This window comes from Poecilia mexicana, unplaced genomic scaffold (assembly GCF_051168715.1).
Source record: "Poecilia mexicana isolate PSO_F unplaced genomic scaffold, ASM5116871v1 scaffold_2, whole genome shotgun sequence".
Taxonomy (NCBI): Eukaryota; Metazoa; Chordata; class Actinopteri; order Cyprinodontiformes; family Poeciliidae; genus Poecilia; species Poecilia mexicana.
The window spans coordinates 33,180,883-33,196,404 of record NW_028263371.1 but is presented as its reverse complement, the minus strand read 5'-3'; the positions used below and the strand labels follow the sequence as shown (position 1 = coordinate 33,196,404).

General features: G+C 38.7%; 1 protein-coding gene across 1 annotated transcript in view; it reads right to left on the bottom strand.

Moving 5' to 3' along the window:
• Nucleotides 1-10,800, bottom strand: part of tns1a (tensin 1a) — a 56,053-nt gene extending 45,253 nt beyond the window's left edge. Inside the window, exons 1-2 of the mRNA XM_015012059.2 lie at nt 10,686-10,800; nt 6,085-6,122 (exon numbers count right to left, since the gene is read on the bottom strand). The gene's annotated coding sequence lies outside the window, so the exon portion shown is untranslated. The remainder of the gene's footprint in view (nt 1-6,084; nt 6,123-10,685) is intronic.
• Nucleotides 10,801-15,522: the final 4,722 nt, after the last annotated feature.

Below are 15,522 nucleotides of genomic sequence, written 5' to 3'. Positions count from 1 at the left end.
AATGTCTTAAACATTTGTCTTACTCCGATTTTAAATGCTCAATCTTTGGAATTGTGGCCAACACAAACTGGACATTTTCATTCACTTCCTCTGATGTCAAACTACAACCATTTATAGACAGACTACAACTCTAAAATGTGGAAAATTGACGTCATCGTTCACAACTCATTCTTTGCTGAATTTTAACCAGAGAAATTGACCTCAATGGGAGAAATCCCAGACGGAGCACTGACAGATTGCAGAATTGTGTAGGAAGACAACGGCCAGGCTAGTTTATAGCAAACTGCGAATGAAGACTCACAATTTAGTTTCTCAGAAAACTAGAGATAAGAGATGATATGTAATCAGAAATGTTATCCGACTGAAAAGTGAGTCAGTGAACGATACAGTATATGCAGACAATCCTTAGTTGGGACTGTATTCAGGCCAGTTTGCTTGCCAAAAAACATAGATAGATGATTATATAAAATCACCAAGTACAAAAAAAAATACTTTCTCTAGAACAGAGGTTCCCAAACTGTGGGGCGCGCCCCCTAGGGGGGGCACCGTGCCCTTGCAGGGGGGGGGCGCGGGAAGCCGTCTGGAAGAAAAAAAAAACAAAAAAACCCATGAACGCTGTATGCGCTGGGTTTTTACCTTAGAATGGCCAACTCTCTGTTATTCCTCTGTCAATTTGATACAATAGGGGCTTCCGCACTTCCCATATCTGTGTCCTCTGTCACTTTTATCAGCAGTTAAAACTGTTTAATCCGTTGTTAACATGTCGTAACCTGTTTTTCCGAGCCGCCTTTAAACGCAACATGAGCGCTACGACTCTCGCGCTGGGTTTACACCTGTGCAGCAGTGAAGGAGACCTGCTGCTGCTGTGCAGAGCAACGCAGGAGTGTGTTAGAATCATGGCAGTAAACCAGCAAAACGTAAAGAACTTTTCACAGTTTTTCCCCCAAACTAACAGACTGTTGAGTCATGCTGTTGGATGCAGGTAAAGTTAACTAAAAGATGACTAGCTAGCTAATATCAATACAGCACCTTAAGCTTGTTAACAAGTAGCTTAGGCTACTGGTGTTGTCTATGTTCAGCTACGATTCATTTTGCCCCCCAAAAAGTTGATCCCCCCCCCCCCTTGTTCATCTTGAGTCAGGGCAGAGTATAACAGAGAGTCTCTAAGAATCCATCCCCCACCCCCTTCGCTCACACACATCGTTCAACCAGACAGCTATTTGTAAGCCATTGGGGGAAGGGGGAGGGAGGTCTGAAATAGTTTGGAAACCACTGGGGGGGCCCAGGAGAAAAAGTTTGGGAACCACTGCTCTAGAAAAACAAGAGACCAAGTACCCACCAAAGAATACAAGCAAAACAGAACCGACCCATACCATGACGCTACCACCTCAGTGGTACATAGAAAGGGAGTAGAATATATCTGCACCACTGTGCATATTCTTGTATTTGTAAACATATTGCTAATCTTTTACGTCAGTTTTTTATTTTGAATTTAGCCTCTGAATTTTTTATTCAGAGGCTAAATTTTTCTCCTAATATCTTTATCGCCTGTTTGACAATGAAATATGCATGTTATGAAAATAAAACAGTAGTATTTTTTTAAATCATTCAAAAGTCATAAATACGTGTTGCAAAGACCACCAAAAAGTTCTCCTTTTTAAAAGACAGATGGATGATTTATGTAGTCGCCACACTCTGGGTTTTTCAGCTCTTAAAGTGAACTTAGTTCTTGACCTCCAGATGATGACGGAGGTAAATTAGCCCATCAGTCATCAGCTAGCGCCTGGTTATTATAACGTTTATACCATTTGTCTGCCAACACTATCTCTCAGCTACTGGGCTGCGTCTGTACTGTTGAAGGGTGTTGCTATGGAAGCATGCGGCGGCGGCTCTTTGAAGTGACGTGTCTGTACCGGGGAAACAGAGTTCCTTCTGTGTTGCACGGCCGAGGAATGAAGAGGTTTGGCTCCGGTTGTTCTCAGTGTGTGCATGTGTGTATATCCTGTCGTTTCTCTTTTCTCCCTCACCGCTGTACCTTTTTTACTTTCATGCTTGGATAGGTACTTATTTTTTCTTCTTTTTTTTTTTTTTCCATGCCAACATTCCCGAACCTTCCTCATCCCTGTAGAGTTCTTAGTGCAGTTTTGATCTCGCCCCACTTCTCTATTTTGGAAGATAAATCTGATCAAAATAAGAACCATAGATGGAGAAAAGATTCAAACATTACTAAAAATAAGCTATGAGTGCCCGTTCAGGGCTTAATCTGAAGAGGGGATTTTGGGATCAGTGATTGCAGAATCTATGAATGTTCTTGACATAATAACAAAGTTATGAAAAATATACCCTTTAAGCTCATAATGACACTTGCTATTTAATAATTGTTGGGAAGCAGCTGCACAACCCACTATCTAAACAAACTATCTTTGGCGATAATGTTTTTACTGCTTAAATGTGCTTCTCTTTTACTTAACTGCAGACTTTTTCTACAAAATCTTATGTTAGGGTGTTCAATATCCAGTGTCATATACGTCAAGGGTGGAGCAAACAAAAAAAATGAAAGGCTTTGGAAATTAAAAGGCAAATTGCTGGTCTGCTCTGGTTCGGGTTGTGTACAATCCTGTATGTGAAACTCAGAGGTGTTTCTTACAAAACTGATTTAAAAAAGACAATGATCACTTTTTGTTTTTGGTTTTGATAATGCTATTGTTTGATATGACTAAAAGTTCTATATAAGTTCAATCATGCTAATGTTCTGTACAATTCTGAATTGTACAGAATTGTAAGATACAGTTTTGTCATAAGTTTTGTATTATAAACTATGTGAAATAAAATAACAGCTGTAGTAAAGTAGAATGGAATTGTTTTAGTGTCAATCAACATTGTATAATTATCTGCTCTCCAGCTCGATTTTAGCTTTTCGCGAATAAAGACAAGACGAAGGGTGCTTTAAACGGCTCAAAGTGTTCCAGCTATGTGTCCCCTAATGCCACTTTATAGAGCGTATCATTTGCAAAGCATCTAATTAAAGGCCTCTCCCATTTTCCACACATCACACAAGCGCGGATGTGGATGAAAATGTCAGGATGCTTAGATTACAAACTGTTAACCTCAAGGTTTCACAGTTTAAGACTCCCAGTCTAACGTTAAAACTGGGGCTCAGCTGTTTATGGCTTATGCAAGAAAATTCTAATCAATTGTATTATCTTTTATTTTTGACAATAAAAATCGTGTTATGAGATGGCATCTTGGTTGGTGGGTCCGTCCACACTTCATAAAGTTTAGATGCACATTAAATTTGAACTCACCAATGCCGCAAATTTTAATTTGACCAATACATTTTTGTTTTTTATTTATTTTTATGTGTAACTAGTCAATGTAAAGCCAAATGTATCAGTTTGGACATTATGCATTTATAGCTCCCTTTTTAACATTCCAATTCATGGATTGCGGCCACTTTGTAACCGCCGTGTTTCATACTGTTCATTCTCTGAAATATACGACTGTAAGACGTGGAAATTTGTTCTGTGGCCGAGGTGGAATGGGAGCATTAAAACGTGCAAAATGTCAGAGACGACCGCATTCATTTAGCGAGAAACATAAACATACAATAATTGGATCTTAGAAAAAAAAAAGAAAAAAGAAGTCATTTTGAGATAAATTAATCTCTGGCATTGTTGTGTACATGACAAATATTTAAACATCATGCATTCTCGCTGGTTTTTGTCCAACCTCTTCCCATCATTCCTCCCTCTCCCTAAGCTTCCCTGCCAAACCTCGCTTGCGTATTCCAACCCGCCAGCCCAGCGAACACGACAAACCACGGGAACAGCATTCCTGGAGGCTTGTCTGGGACGCGGCTGGGATAAATCAGGAGGAATAATGAGAACGGATCTCCATAGAGGGCAGGAGAGAAAAGAGAGGATGTGACCGACTGATGCTTAGTGAGATAAAACAGAGGCAGTGCACTCTGGGTATTTAATGGCATGCTGTTTAGAGGATCTACTTGCATAGTTTGGTTGTGTTAGTGCCAAGTTTGTGTCAGGCCAAGATCTACAAGATAAATAAGAAAAAAAAGGCATCATTGAAGAAAACCAGGGAAATTCATTATTGAAATCAAGTGAAGCAATCTCAGCACTTCAGCATTGTTCACCTAAACTGAAACGAGTCCGAAAACAGATGGAATTGTGAAGAAATTCAAGGCAAAAATCTGAACTGATATTCTGTGGAGAAGAATATAACATTCACCGGATGCTTGAGCTAGTAGCCAGTCAGACGAAGTGGATTTCTGCCAAATTGAAACAACTTCCAGTCCAAAACTCTCACAATTCTCGCAAACACCAGAAAAATAATTTTATGGTTTATGGTAATTTTTTGATCACTTCGTATCAAAACGTTCCATCTTTCTCAAATTCTTACACAAGTATCACCAGTTTCTCTATGCTGATGTTGTTCCAAAGTAATCGACTGCAGGTACATTAGACTGCTGATAATCTCTTCACAGATCACCTTTGCAAAAAAGTCTGAATTATTGCTTTAAAGTGTGCACTCCAGAGTGATCTTTGAGAATCAACGACATGGAGTTAATGTTATAATTAGACAGAAATCTCTTTGTTGCCTAAAAGTTAGGGATGGATGATATATTGGCTCTATCAGATACTGAAATCAGTCCCATTTTTTTCATATGGGTCCCTAATAAAAATCCAACGCATTACTTTTATTTGAGTCAATTAGATTTAATAAAATAAAAGTTTAAAATATTTTTTTTTATCCAAAATTTACACACAAAGATATGTATGTCTTTTTGTTCTGTTGGAATTATTTTCTTGTCCATTGTCTGTCGTCTGATGATTACCCACGCTAACGTCACAAACGGCCTTTGCCCGGTTTCTGAGGTATTTCGCAGATTCTTCTCCTCGAATGCTTTGCATACACAGTTTTTGTTCCTATAATGATATTTCGGTGTAAGGGTGGCTTCAGGAAGAGGAGAAAAAATTAATTCTAGACTTTTTTTAAATTCTCTCATTCAGTCCCAATGGAAAAAAAAAACAAACAAACAAACAAAAAACACTCAGCTACACTCGTTCCTTCGTCTGATTGGCTCCCTCCTTTCTCTGTCCGTCATGCCTCTGCTGCTTTCGTTTTGTTTGTTCTCGTCATGCATTCCCTGTTTGTGGTACAGTTGATTGTTGGGACGTAGAAATGGGAGAAGTAGAAACTTTTCCCAACATGGGTTTATTTCTCCTCTTGTATGATGAACATTCCACATTACTCTGTTTTTAGTCCTTACAGCACTGATGATGCCAGCGCACTTCAGAAAGAAGAAATGTTGGAATATTTGCAGCGTAGCTCTTGTTAGAAAGTACTCTATGGCTGATTAGGGAGTTCAAGGCTTTGTTGATCGCAACAGATTGCAACGCTTCAAAGCCTGAGCTTGGTATAACTGCTCATTTTGGTGGAGTTTAGTGAGAGATTGGCAGGAATGAAAGTTGCCCACAGGTTGGCCTGATGCAGGCCGTGGAGGATCCAGTGGCCACACACAGGACGCACGTTTCAGATAGAGAGACATGCGCCCGAAAATGGCAGTACAAAAAAAAAAAAATAGGTCCAATAAATAAATTGACTCCTATAAAGAGATCAATAAATACATGTAAATAAAATACTAAAATAACTTAAACAAATAAGACAAAAGATAAATTAATGTATATAACACAAAATAAAAACATAAATAAATACATAAAAATTACAGAAAACAAATAAATAATATTGACTAATCCAAAATGCATATAAAAAATCAGGGGAATTAATTAAAAATAAATATAGAACATTTAATTGAAATAATTTTAGAAAATTTTAGATTTTTATAAACAAAAATAATAGAGACTTTTGGTTTTTTCATCAACTTTTCAATTTAACATCAAACTTAATAATCTTTAAAAAAAATTAACTTGCAGTTCCTTATTTACTCGCAAAAGTTTGAACAAAAAAAACTTAGACATTAAATGACTACAGAAAGAATTAGCTGCAATGTTTCTTCATAATGTGAAGAGGTCAGGTTGGAAGAGCGCAGCAGGCTCAGGGTCTTACCTTCACTTCACATTTCTTATGGCAGGACAGGCGGCATGCTGAAACAACAGAGGCAGGTTATTAATTGATTATTGAGTTGCTTAAAATCAAAAAACAACAAAAACACAAACATATGCATGGTGTAATAGCATAATCATTTTTAATGCTGAATAACTTCTGGCTCCAGTTTTGAGAGTAGAATGCTACAGTGCTGCCCTCAAGTGGTCAAAAAAGCAATCAACCACTTTCTTTGTCTTTAAATTAGTATTTCTATATATATTTAGAGATTTTATAGTGATTTTTTTTTTCAAATTTCATGTGATATAAACATCATTTGATGGAGGCCAGGAGCCCTGTCCCGGTTCTGGTGGTCTTAATGAGCAGGAAGACGCTCCACATGGCTGAGGGAGGTTTCTGGTTGCCTGCGTAGTAGGAAAACACTCCCAGGTTAAATTAGGTAAACGTGTGTCATGATGATGAATGAATTACTTAGTAGCGGTGCTGGTGAAGGGCTGCCTGCTAATTATTTCAATCAGAAAGGCAAAGCAGAGAGGAAACATTTAGCTTGGCTCTGTTGACGTTCTGATGTAACTTCACGTTTCTTTTACATCCTCTTGGATCTAGAAAATTGTTTCACGCTGCAAAAGCACTGTTTGACTTCCCAACCGAGGAGGAATGCATCTGTGTATATCAAGTTGTTTTTGATATAGGCAATATGGCTCTCACCCAGGGTGCAACTGTTTCATGTGACACTAGCATTCAAAAGAGAAAAAAGTCATCAAAGTGGTTCCTAAGAGTGGAGATATGGGACTAGTTCCAGTATTTCCCTCCAAACTTTGCATGAATGGCACCTTGGGCATTCATGTGATGTTTGCATGAATGTTTGTTGCTACTAAATGTTGGAAGAAAAATTTCTAAGAGCAAAAATGACATACAAGTCTTTTTTTTTTTATCTGGTATTTCCAGTAGGGGGCACACTTCCACTAATCCACTAATGTGCTAATAGTGTAGATACATTTTTGCTTAGTGTCTATGCTAGCTTTGAAAATGTTTATCTCACTTAGCTTCCCCTAAAATAAATTCTAATGCAGTAATTTACTGTTATGTGAACTTTCAGCTGAATGAAGTTTGACAGCTGTGTTGACATCTGTTAAGAATCCTTCAAATGATTAGAGGTCTAAATTCATGCTCTTATTTTGAAGTGGATGAAAACTTAGCCCAGCAGTTTCGTTTCCTCTCCTCTCATTTTCCATCCGTAACACTTTAGTGGCACGTTTTGTGTCAACATGGTTGAAGTTTGCACACTAGCATTAACCAAACTAATCAATCAAGCAAATCAAATTTTATTTGTATAGTACATTTCAGCAGCAATGCATTTCAAAGTGCTTTACATTATAACAAACACAAAAACACAATTCAACAATCAAAACATTACATTAAGTCAAGCGCCATCATGAAATTCGTAATTGGTTATGTTTCAAATACAGCTCTAAACAGGTGGGGTTTTAGTTGAGATTTAAAGGCACTCAGTGTTTCAGTTGTACTACAGTTTTCTGGAAGTTTGTTAAAAATCTGTGGTGCACAGAAGTCGAATGCTGCTTCTCCTCATTTGATTCTGGTTCTGGGGATGCAGAGCAGAACAGAACCAGAAGACCTGAGGGGTCTGGAAGGTTCATACAACAACAGCAGATCTGTAATGCATTGTGGTGCTAAACCGTTCAGTGATTTATAAACTATTTTAAAGTCTGTTCTTTGAGCTACAGGGAGCCAGTGTGGGGACTTTAAAACTGGTGTTATATGCTCTAACTAATGGTTATGATCCGTGCTTTATGGCTAGTATAGGTAACTTTTCGGCTAGCTGTTTCTTAGCTCTGCTTTGCTCCTGCTGACCCTCAAACGACCTCACTGCATCCAGTCATCACAAGTCTTGCTTTTCCTGCCCCATTCCATCACACTGCCTACACCAAAAGTTGTTTGGTTTCGAAGAACGAATTTTATTACCACAAGTTTAGCCAACAAAAGACCAAAATCAGTAAATTAACAATAAAATATCTGGAAGTTGAATGTTACAACGTTTTTCTCGTTCTTTTTGTCATCTTGAATGGAAAAGCTATGCATACAATATGCAGGAGGTAAAATCTCCAAGCTACCTGCTACTTTCTGGATGTAGTTTATGTTGGGTTTTAGCTTGTTTTTTCCTGTATTTTAGGGTGCATGAAGATTAAAAAAAGAAGATGAAAGAGAACATAATTCTCTTGTGCCCTCATTTTCTTTTGCTCTTCCAGGTCTAACTCCTTATTTCCTCTCTTCTCCCCATTTTTTAGCTCCTTTGCCTGCCTCTGCCCCACATCCCACCCCTCACCCCCTTTTTCCCTCTCTTTTGCCTCTTATCTAGGCTAATGCAGCAGCAGCCATGCTAATTTTAAACACCAAATCCTCAGCCAAAGCCCTTCACAAGCCCCATCCTCTTTCTCCTTTCTCTACACTCTTCATCTCAGCCTCAGTTAAAGCCGCTCTCTTTGTGACGCCTTTGGAAAGTGACAGAGAGATCGACTTAAGATGTGTGAAAGGCGATAAAGGGAGAAAATGAGGAAGGCAAATATTTCTCTTGGAGGGACAATGAAAAATTTGGGTTATCAAAGCATGTTGGTAACACTTGCATGCAGGAGTTTAGTCATATTTCTGCTTGTTCAGAGAAGCAATATTAGCTAAAACTTTGTTTAAATTTGACACATACACTGGCTTTCAAACAGTCAATGTGTCTGATGTAAAGATTAGGCCAAATAGATAATCGGGGAATCTATTGATTCAGGTTAATCAAGATCAGCTGTTCTAGCTGGATGTTTACTGCTATCATCAGGACAATCAGTCAGTCAGTCAGTCAGTCAGTCCGTCCTTCCAGGCTCAGACATCTTTCTGCTTGGTGTCTCTATCCAAGTATGTTAGGTGATTTTAAGGTGATCCCAGGACAGAAGGAACTTAATCAGATACCTGAACCATTTCGGCTGACTGATTTTGATACTGACCCTTTGCAACTATGTCACCTAATCACGTTGTAGTGGGGCATTTTCTCCATGCTTACTAATAATGAAACAAGTAACTTCTCCACAACTCAATATTTGATTGTATCTTACTAATAGGGCTGTTGTAAACGAATATTTTAGTAATCGAGTAATCTATCGATTATTCTTACGATTAATCGAGTAATCGGATAAAAAAAATTATAAAATGAAATATTGGTAAATCTGGCATAATACCGGTGTTACTATCAGATATCAATATCAGTCCAATTTTCCATATTTGAGCATCCCTAACAGTTGCTTTTTTGTAGTTTAGAAAAGTAACCTGTAACAATAATAGCTCACTTTCTAAGTTAACCAGAAGAAAAGTTATAGAAAAATCTGAAATTATATTGAATTTAATAACAAAGAGGCAGGCTCACAAATATGCTTATAAAAATGTCTACAATCCAGCTTTTAGTTTATGTATTCATCTTCAGTGAGTTTAATAGATTAATTAAACTCACCTTGCCACCTAACCTGTCACGCTTTGGGTTTGAAAATACGGGAAATGCCGCCTGGAGTGGGAGGAGAGGGCGAATGAACGAACGTAAGATGGGGTGGAGGGGAGGAAATAGACCAGCGGACTGACGAACCGTTAGACCGGGGGACGAACACGGGGGGAAGCAATACGGGATATTTACGACACCTTCACTGGTCACACTCAGAAACTCATCTACCAGCCATGTACGATGCGCTCCGCCACCCGTTTCTTCAGACCGGGATATGAAATGTATTGTGCGGTTCGTCGGTAAAGCTACATTTACACGGTAAGCATCAGCTACTCAGCCGCCCGCCCTGTTCAGGCTATCCGCTCACCTCAGCGCTCTTCCCGCCGTTCGCTTTCAACCAGCAGCCCCGGAGGAGAAATGCTGCCGTACTCCAGGCATTCCCCCAGTCATTTTAAGGATGCTTATTGGTTCCCCAAAAACGATAAAAAGTCGGGCATTATCATCAATCAATAAAATCCCCACGGGCCAATCTTGAAGATTGGACTTTATGCCGCTGAGACTTAGCTTTTGTCAACAACTCAGAGGCGGAAGTGAGAGCTCCGCGCAACGCAAATGAAGTCCCGGCCGGAACACGGTGCGCTAACTAATAAAACATAAATTAACGAAGCTTCGAGGCAGGTAAATTTTCCTCGAGGAATTTTAGTAATCGAGGTACTCGAATTATTCGAGGAATCGTTTCAGCCCTACTTACTAATCTTACTTACTTATGAAGTATATAAATGTTAATCATTGATTTTTTGTGTAAGCAACCGCTGAACACTAAAACTCACCGAAAGCCTCCTTTATAATTCCTAATTCAAATCAATGTCACTAAGAGAACATGCAGTCCTCTGTGAAACATGGTGGTGGCAACTTTGTGATTTGAGGTTACTTTTCTTCAGATGGTTTTGTCAACATAGATGAAGGAATGAAATGTTTTGGCCCCAAACCTGTCTGGGAGTCAAACAACACAGGACTCTAAACAGTTTTAAGAGTTGTTGCCAAAAGATGACTTAGGTAAAATAGTCACTTTTGGCAAAAAAAAAAAAAAGGCTGAATACCAGACACTCACCTTTACAGATGAGACCCTCCTTGGTGATAGCCTGCTTGCAAATATCACAACTCTTTGCCTTCTTGAACGGCTTCAGCTTGAAGGTGTGTGTGTGGACGCCCTCCAGCTCGTCGGGCTGCAGGAAAACAACAAAAAGGAAAATATCAGAGTTCAGTCTACAGAACGGAACAAGATATGCACTGATAATTTCATGCATTTATTCACTGGACGGATTGGGCCTTTGACATCGCTGGATTCCAGTGAACCAGATCTCTACTGTCACTAATGTAGCGTTTGACAGAGAGGATTTACATGCACACATCCTCATTGATTTTAGGCTTTAATGATGCATTTACTCTGAAGTTGAATGACGCTACAGCAAATAACAAGGAGGATTTTTAGGATTTCCACATATACACCATGCTAATATTTAGCTAACTGTCTCTTAGGAAGCAATAACTCACCTTAGAGTTATTCCAATGTCTACTTAAACACGCTTGTTGTCATTGTCAACAAGTAAATTAGCACAATTTGAAAATGAAATAGATTCAGTCAGATTACTCTATATCTACTTGTTGACTGATAATCTACTGCTACTGATCAAATTTTATGACAATGACAAAGAAACACATTTGTGTAGAATTCTTTTTCATTAAAAATGATGATTTTTGTTGTTTTAAGTACAATTGAATCTAATAAATAATTTTTAAAAAGTGAACAGGGGGTCATTTGTTAACATACATTGGATTTTATTCATCGAATTGAATGGCTGATTCAGGATGAGGACTTCAGAGGGAACTTTGTTGCAGGATTCATTGAAAAATACTCAAAAAAAAAAAAGATGGAAACACGCTTTGCATCTTTATATTTCCAATAAGTGCTTGGAGTGCAACCAGAGGACGCCAGCTTCAGAGGGAATCTGGCAATCAGAGACAATAACACTGACACAAACGGAGGTGGTGACTGCAGCTGTGGTGTGTTTGGTGTTTTTCTTTTCATCCATCAGAGAGAATCCCCCTGAGCCACTAAACAAGTCCATTCCATGACTTATCTCATTCACTATCAAAGAACTGTTTTAAAGTGTAGTTTTTCCTGCCAAACAGCTGCATATTAATCTGCTCTGATTTGATTTGTTCAAAGTGTTTTGTTACTCAACAAAAAAATCAGAGCACATTCAACCCGTTTAGATCTCCTTCTCTCTTCTCTTGTGTCTGAGCAGCCTTCTCATGACTCATAGTAATGATGCCATTTCCTGTGTGTATTTGTGCAGCTGTGCCGCTCTGGGCTCTAGGAACCAGCATCTTGTTCCAGCTGTCACCTTGACAGGTTAAATGAAGAAAGGATTCCCTCCATGCCCGAGCCAAACTGATTCAGTGAGCCACTGCTGACGGGGAGAAAAGCTGGGATATGTAACATGTGGTCAGTCAGCAATGACTCCAGCTTCTCTTTCAGCAGATTCCATGATTTAAAGTTACCAAACAGCAGGAGTTAACAGCTGATCATATTTAGGGGGATAAACCTCCAGAATTTAAGATAGATCTAAACCTCAAATAGACTCACGCCTTTTAGCGTTCAGCTGAGTGAAACACTAATTACTGTTTCACTGAAAAAAACTAATGCTAAAAATAAAGGACTAAAGCTACATATTATAATAAATACCGTAGCCTTACAGGAAACACTAACAAGGGTTTTGGAAACATGAAGAAGCAATATTTGTACTTCCTCCAAGTGCTAAATGGCCTCAGACAACAACAAGCTAACCATTACAAGGTTCATTAAATATTAAAGCTGAATGGATACTGGAGGTCTATAAATATCACTTCTAGGATTTCTGACCAACGATTGGTTTGTCTAAATGAGATTTTTAAAATTCTGACTTTAAACTCAAAATTCTGAGGTCGTCCATTTCATTTTAAATCAAGTTGATTTAAAGCTTTCTATTATTTATTTCTCTTTTTGCCGAAGTTATACACTCATACAGATGAAGGTAGAGTTTCAATCTTCAGTACTATTAGCACTTTGCCTTTGAAAACACTCACAATAAATATTCTGCTCTGTTTCCAGCTTAAATTCACCCATTACTACAGTATGCACCATTATTCTTCATCCACATCATCTTTACCGTTGAGAAAACAGCTGAAACTCTTCAGCGTGCGTACTTCTTGATAAAAGTTATTGCACCATCATATTTGAGCTCATTTTCCTTTTAGCCTTTCATGGTTCCCCCCCTCCATGTCCCACATCTAATTTGGCTCAGAGCTTTTTTTTTCCTTCTTCTTCAAAAATCTGCTTCTCATCGTTTTACTTGCTTATCTGCCCACATCTTAATGGGTTTTGTCACACTGTGACACTCTCACCAAAGCTCCGGAGAGCAATCCTGACTTTGGCTACACTGAGCTGGACAGAGCATGTTAAAGAAAATAGCACGCTAGAAGAAATTCATCTTTAATTATTGGTGATTTTTGAGCTGCTTTTGAACAATCAGAGCTGACTGAAGGACTTAAACTGCCAAGTAAACAAAACGTGCAGGAAGAAAGGATAAGGTTAGGGTCTTTTAGACTAAAATTTAGATGAAAGTAAAGTTTTTCTTTTGTCTTTTCTTCAGGGAACCATTTATGGTCCTCTGTTATCCGTGCCGTACATATTGTCCTAAGTCAATATCTCCCCTTGACCATTTTCATAGGGTTGACTAAACAAGGCCAGTAAAAACTTTAGGGATTGCAAAACTAATAAAAAAATATATATATAATTTTTTGATTGATTGATGAAGATTACTCCATGACTAGAAAGCCTGGTTTGTTTGGGGAGGTGTGAATGTGTAATTGAACTGTAATGTGGACCAAAAATATGAACTCTGGTTCCCTCTAAGAAAACTCAGTGTCGGTTCAGTTGAAGTGAACTGAATGCATGTGGATGCTGCTACAAAAGCAGGAACCAGATACAACGCAGGGCATTCTGGGAAAATACAAGCAAAATAAATGCACAAGTTCAGTACTTTTACCAGAGATAAAAGAGATAAAATCCTCTAAAATCTGGCTTCTTTTTCTTTTTTACTTTTTAATGGCAGCTTGCACCCATCAATGTTGCACTACTGCCATCTCTTGGATTTGACTACTCATCATTTTCTGGCCTCACATTCTCTTCATGAATCCAACATTTTTCAAAACACAAATTATTTTTCCTTTCTCTTCATTTCTATTCATCTGAGCAACAACATTATCTGATGCCACTCCATTTTTGTTTGCATTTTGTGTAAAAAGAAGTTCCACTGGTCTTCCTCAGAGGTTTTCTTGTCTTTCCCTTCAGTAGTTCTTGGTGTAGCGCCACCACAGGCGTGGAGGTGAACAGGTTTTTCAATTAGTTTGGTTAGTTTGACACAGTGCAGTGTGAAAGTGAACCGCAGCAGCTGAAAATGGAACAAATGTTCAATCAAACTGAATCCGCCTACCAGATATGAAAACACCCTAAGTGGCTGAATTTAAAAAAATATATTTTTAGTCAAGAAAAAGAACTTTGTTCATCAGTCCTGATACTGGGCTCTTAGAAACGAAGTATGGAGAACATTTTTGGAGTTTCACTTTTAATAATCCTTCATTAGATTGGCTTTAAATCTCCACAATTGACACATAAACCAATAAAACAATCTCTCTTTAAACTATATAAATCTTCATCTAAATCTGAGAACTTCATTTAACATGACCGTGACATTGTAGAAATTCTAGATAAGAATAATTCTGGGTGTCTCGCACCATAAACTCCCTATTTCGTCTTCTATTTTACAGAAATTTTAAAAGTTTTTTTCTTCAGGCTTTATTGTTTATTCATATTCTTCAAATTAGTCAATATTGTTAAAAATGAATAATAAATATCCAAGTGCTTTTACCAACTCGTCCACACAGAGTGTTTTTACAGTGCAGGTCCGGTCTGGGTTTATAAATAGAACTCAAAGCACCTCGGTGCCACTCCACAGCCCCGTTGTTAAAGATGACCTGGCAGAAAGCCACCAGAAAACTGAACCAATCACACACAGCCAGCTGTGTCACAGCCAGGTGCCATGGTTACCTGACTGCTGTGGCAACCGGGGTCAACGTGCCCTGTCACACCAGAATGGATGAGGCGCGACGGGAAGAACGGGAGAACAAAAACATCCAGAAGTTTGCAGACACACACAAGGAAGTATCGAGAAAACCGGGGGACAAATAGAAGCTGTGTGTGGGCAAAGCCACATCTGGAATTTGCTGTCACTGTTTAAATAAGAGTTGATTAGATTTCAGTAAAAAAAAAAAAGAGCAAAACAATAGAAGTGAGTTGCGTTGGGGGAAGGGGTTAAACTTTTCTTTTGTCTGAAGATAAATATGCTATATAGCTGATTATCTTAAATTTAGCCACTAACAAAAGCAAACTACAACTCTTTTGCAAACTACAACTATTTTCCTGTAATTACCAGTAATAATCTTGCTGCAAAAGTCACTTCACGTTTCCAAATTTAACTGGAAACCCATACTCTCCTCCCCTGCAGGCTGCAGGAGATTCCCAGGAGGAACAATGTACAGGAGAGTCATGCTGAGTGGCAAGGAAGCCGAGGCAGAAATGGATGTAGATGACGGAAAAAAAAAAAGATGGTTTAAAGGAAAGGAAGGAGAGGAAGACGGAACAAGAAGAGAGTATGATTGTGTACGTGTGTGCACGTACAGAGGAGACCCAGTAAATCAAGGCTTGCTGCTCTTCTCCTGCAGTTGCACTTAGCTAATGAAAAGCATCGCTACACTAACTCGACCGCGACCCCACTTAGAGCCGAAGAGACGGGAGGGAAGTCTCAAAGGCAAGCTTCTGTCCCTCTGTCCGGACACAGACTGAT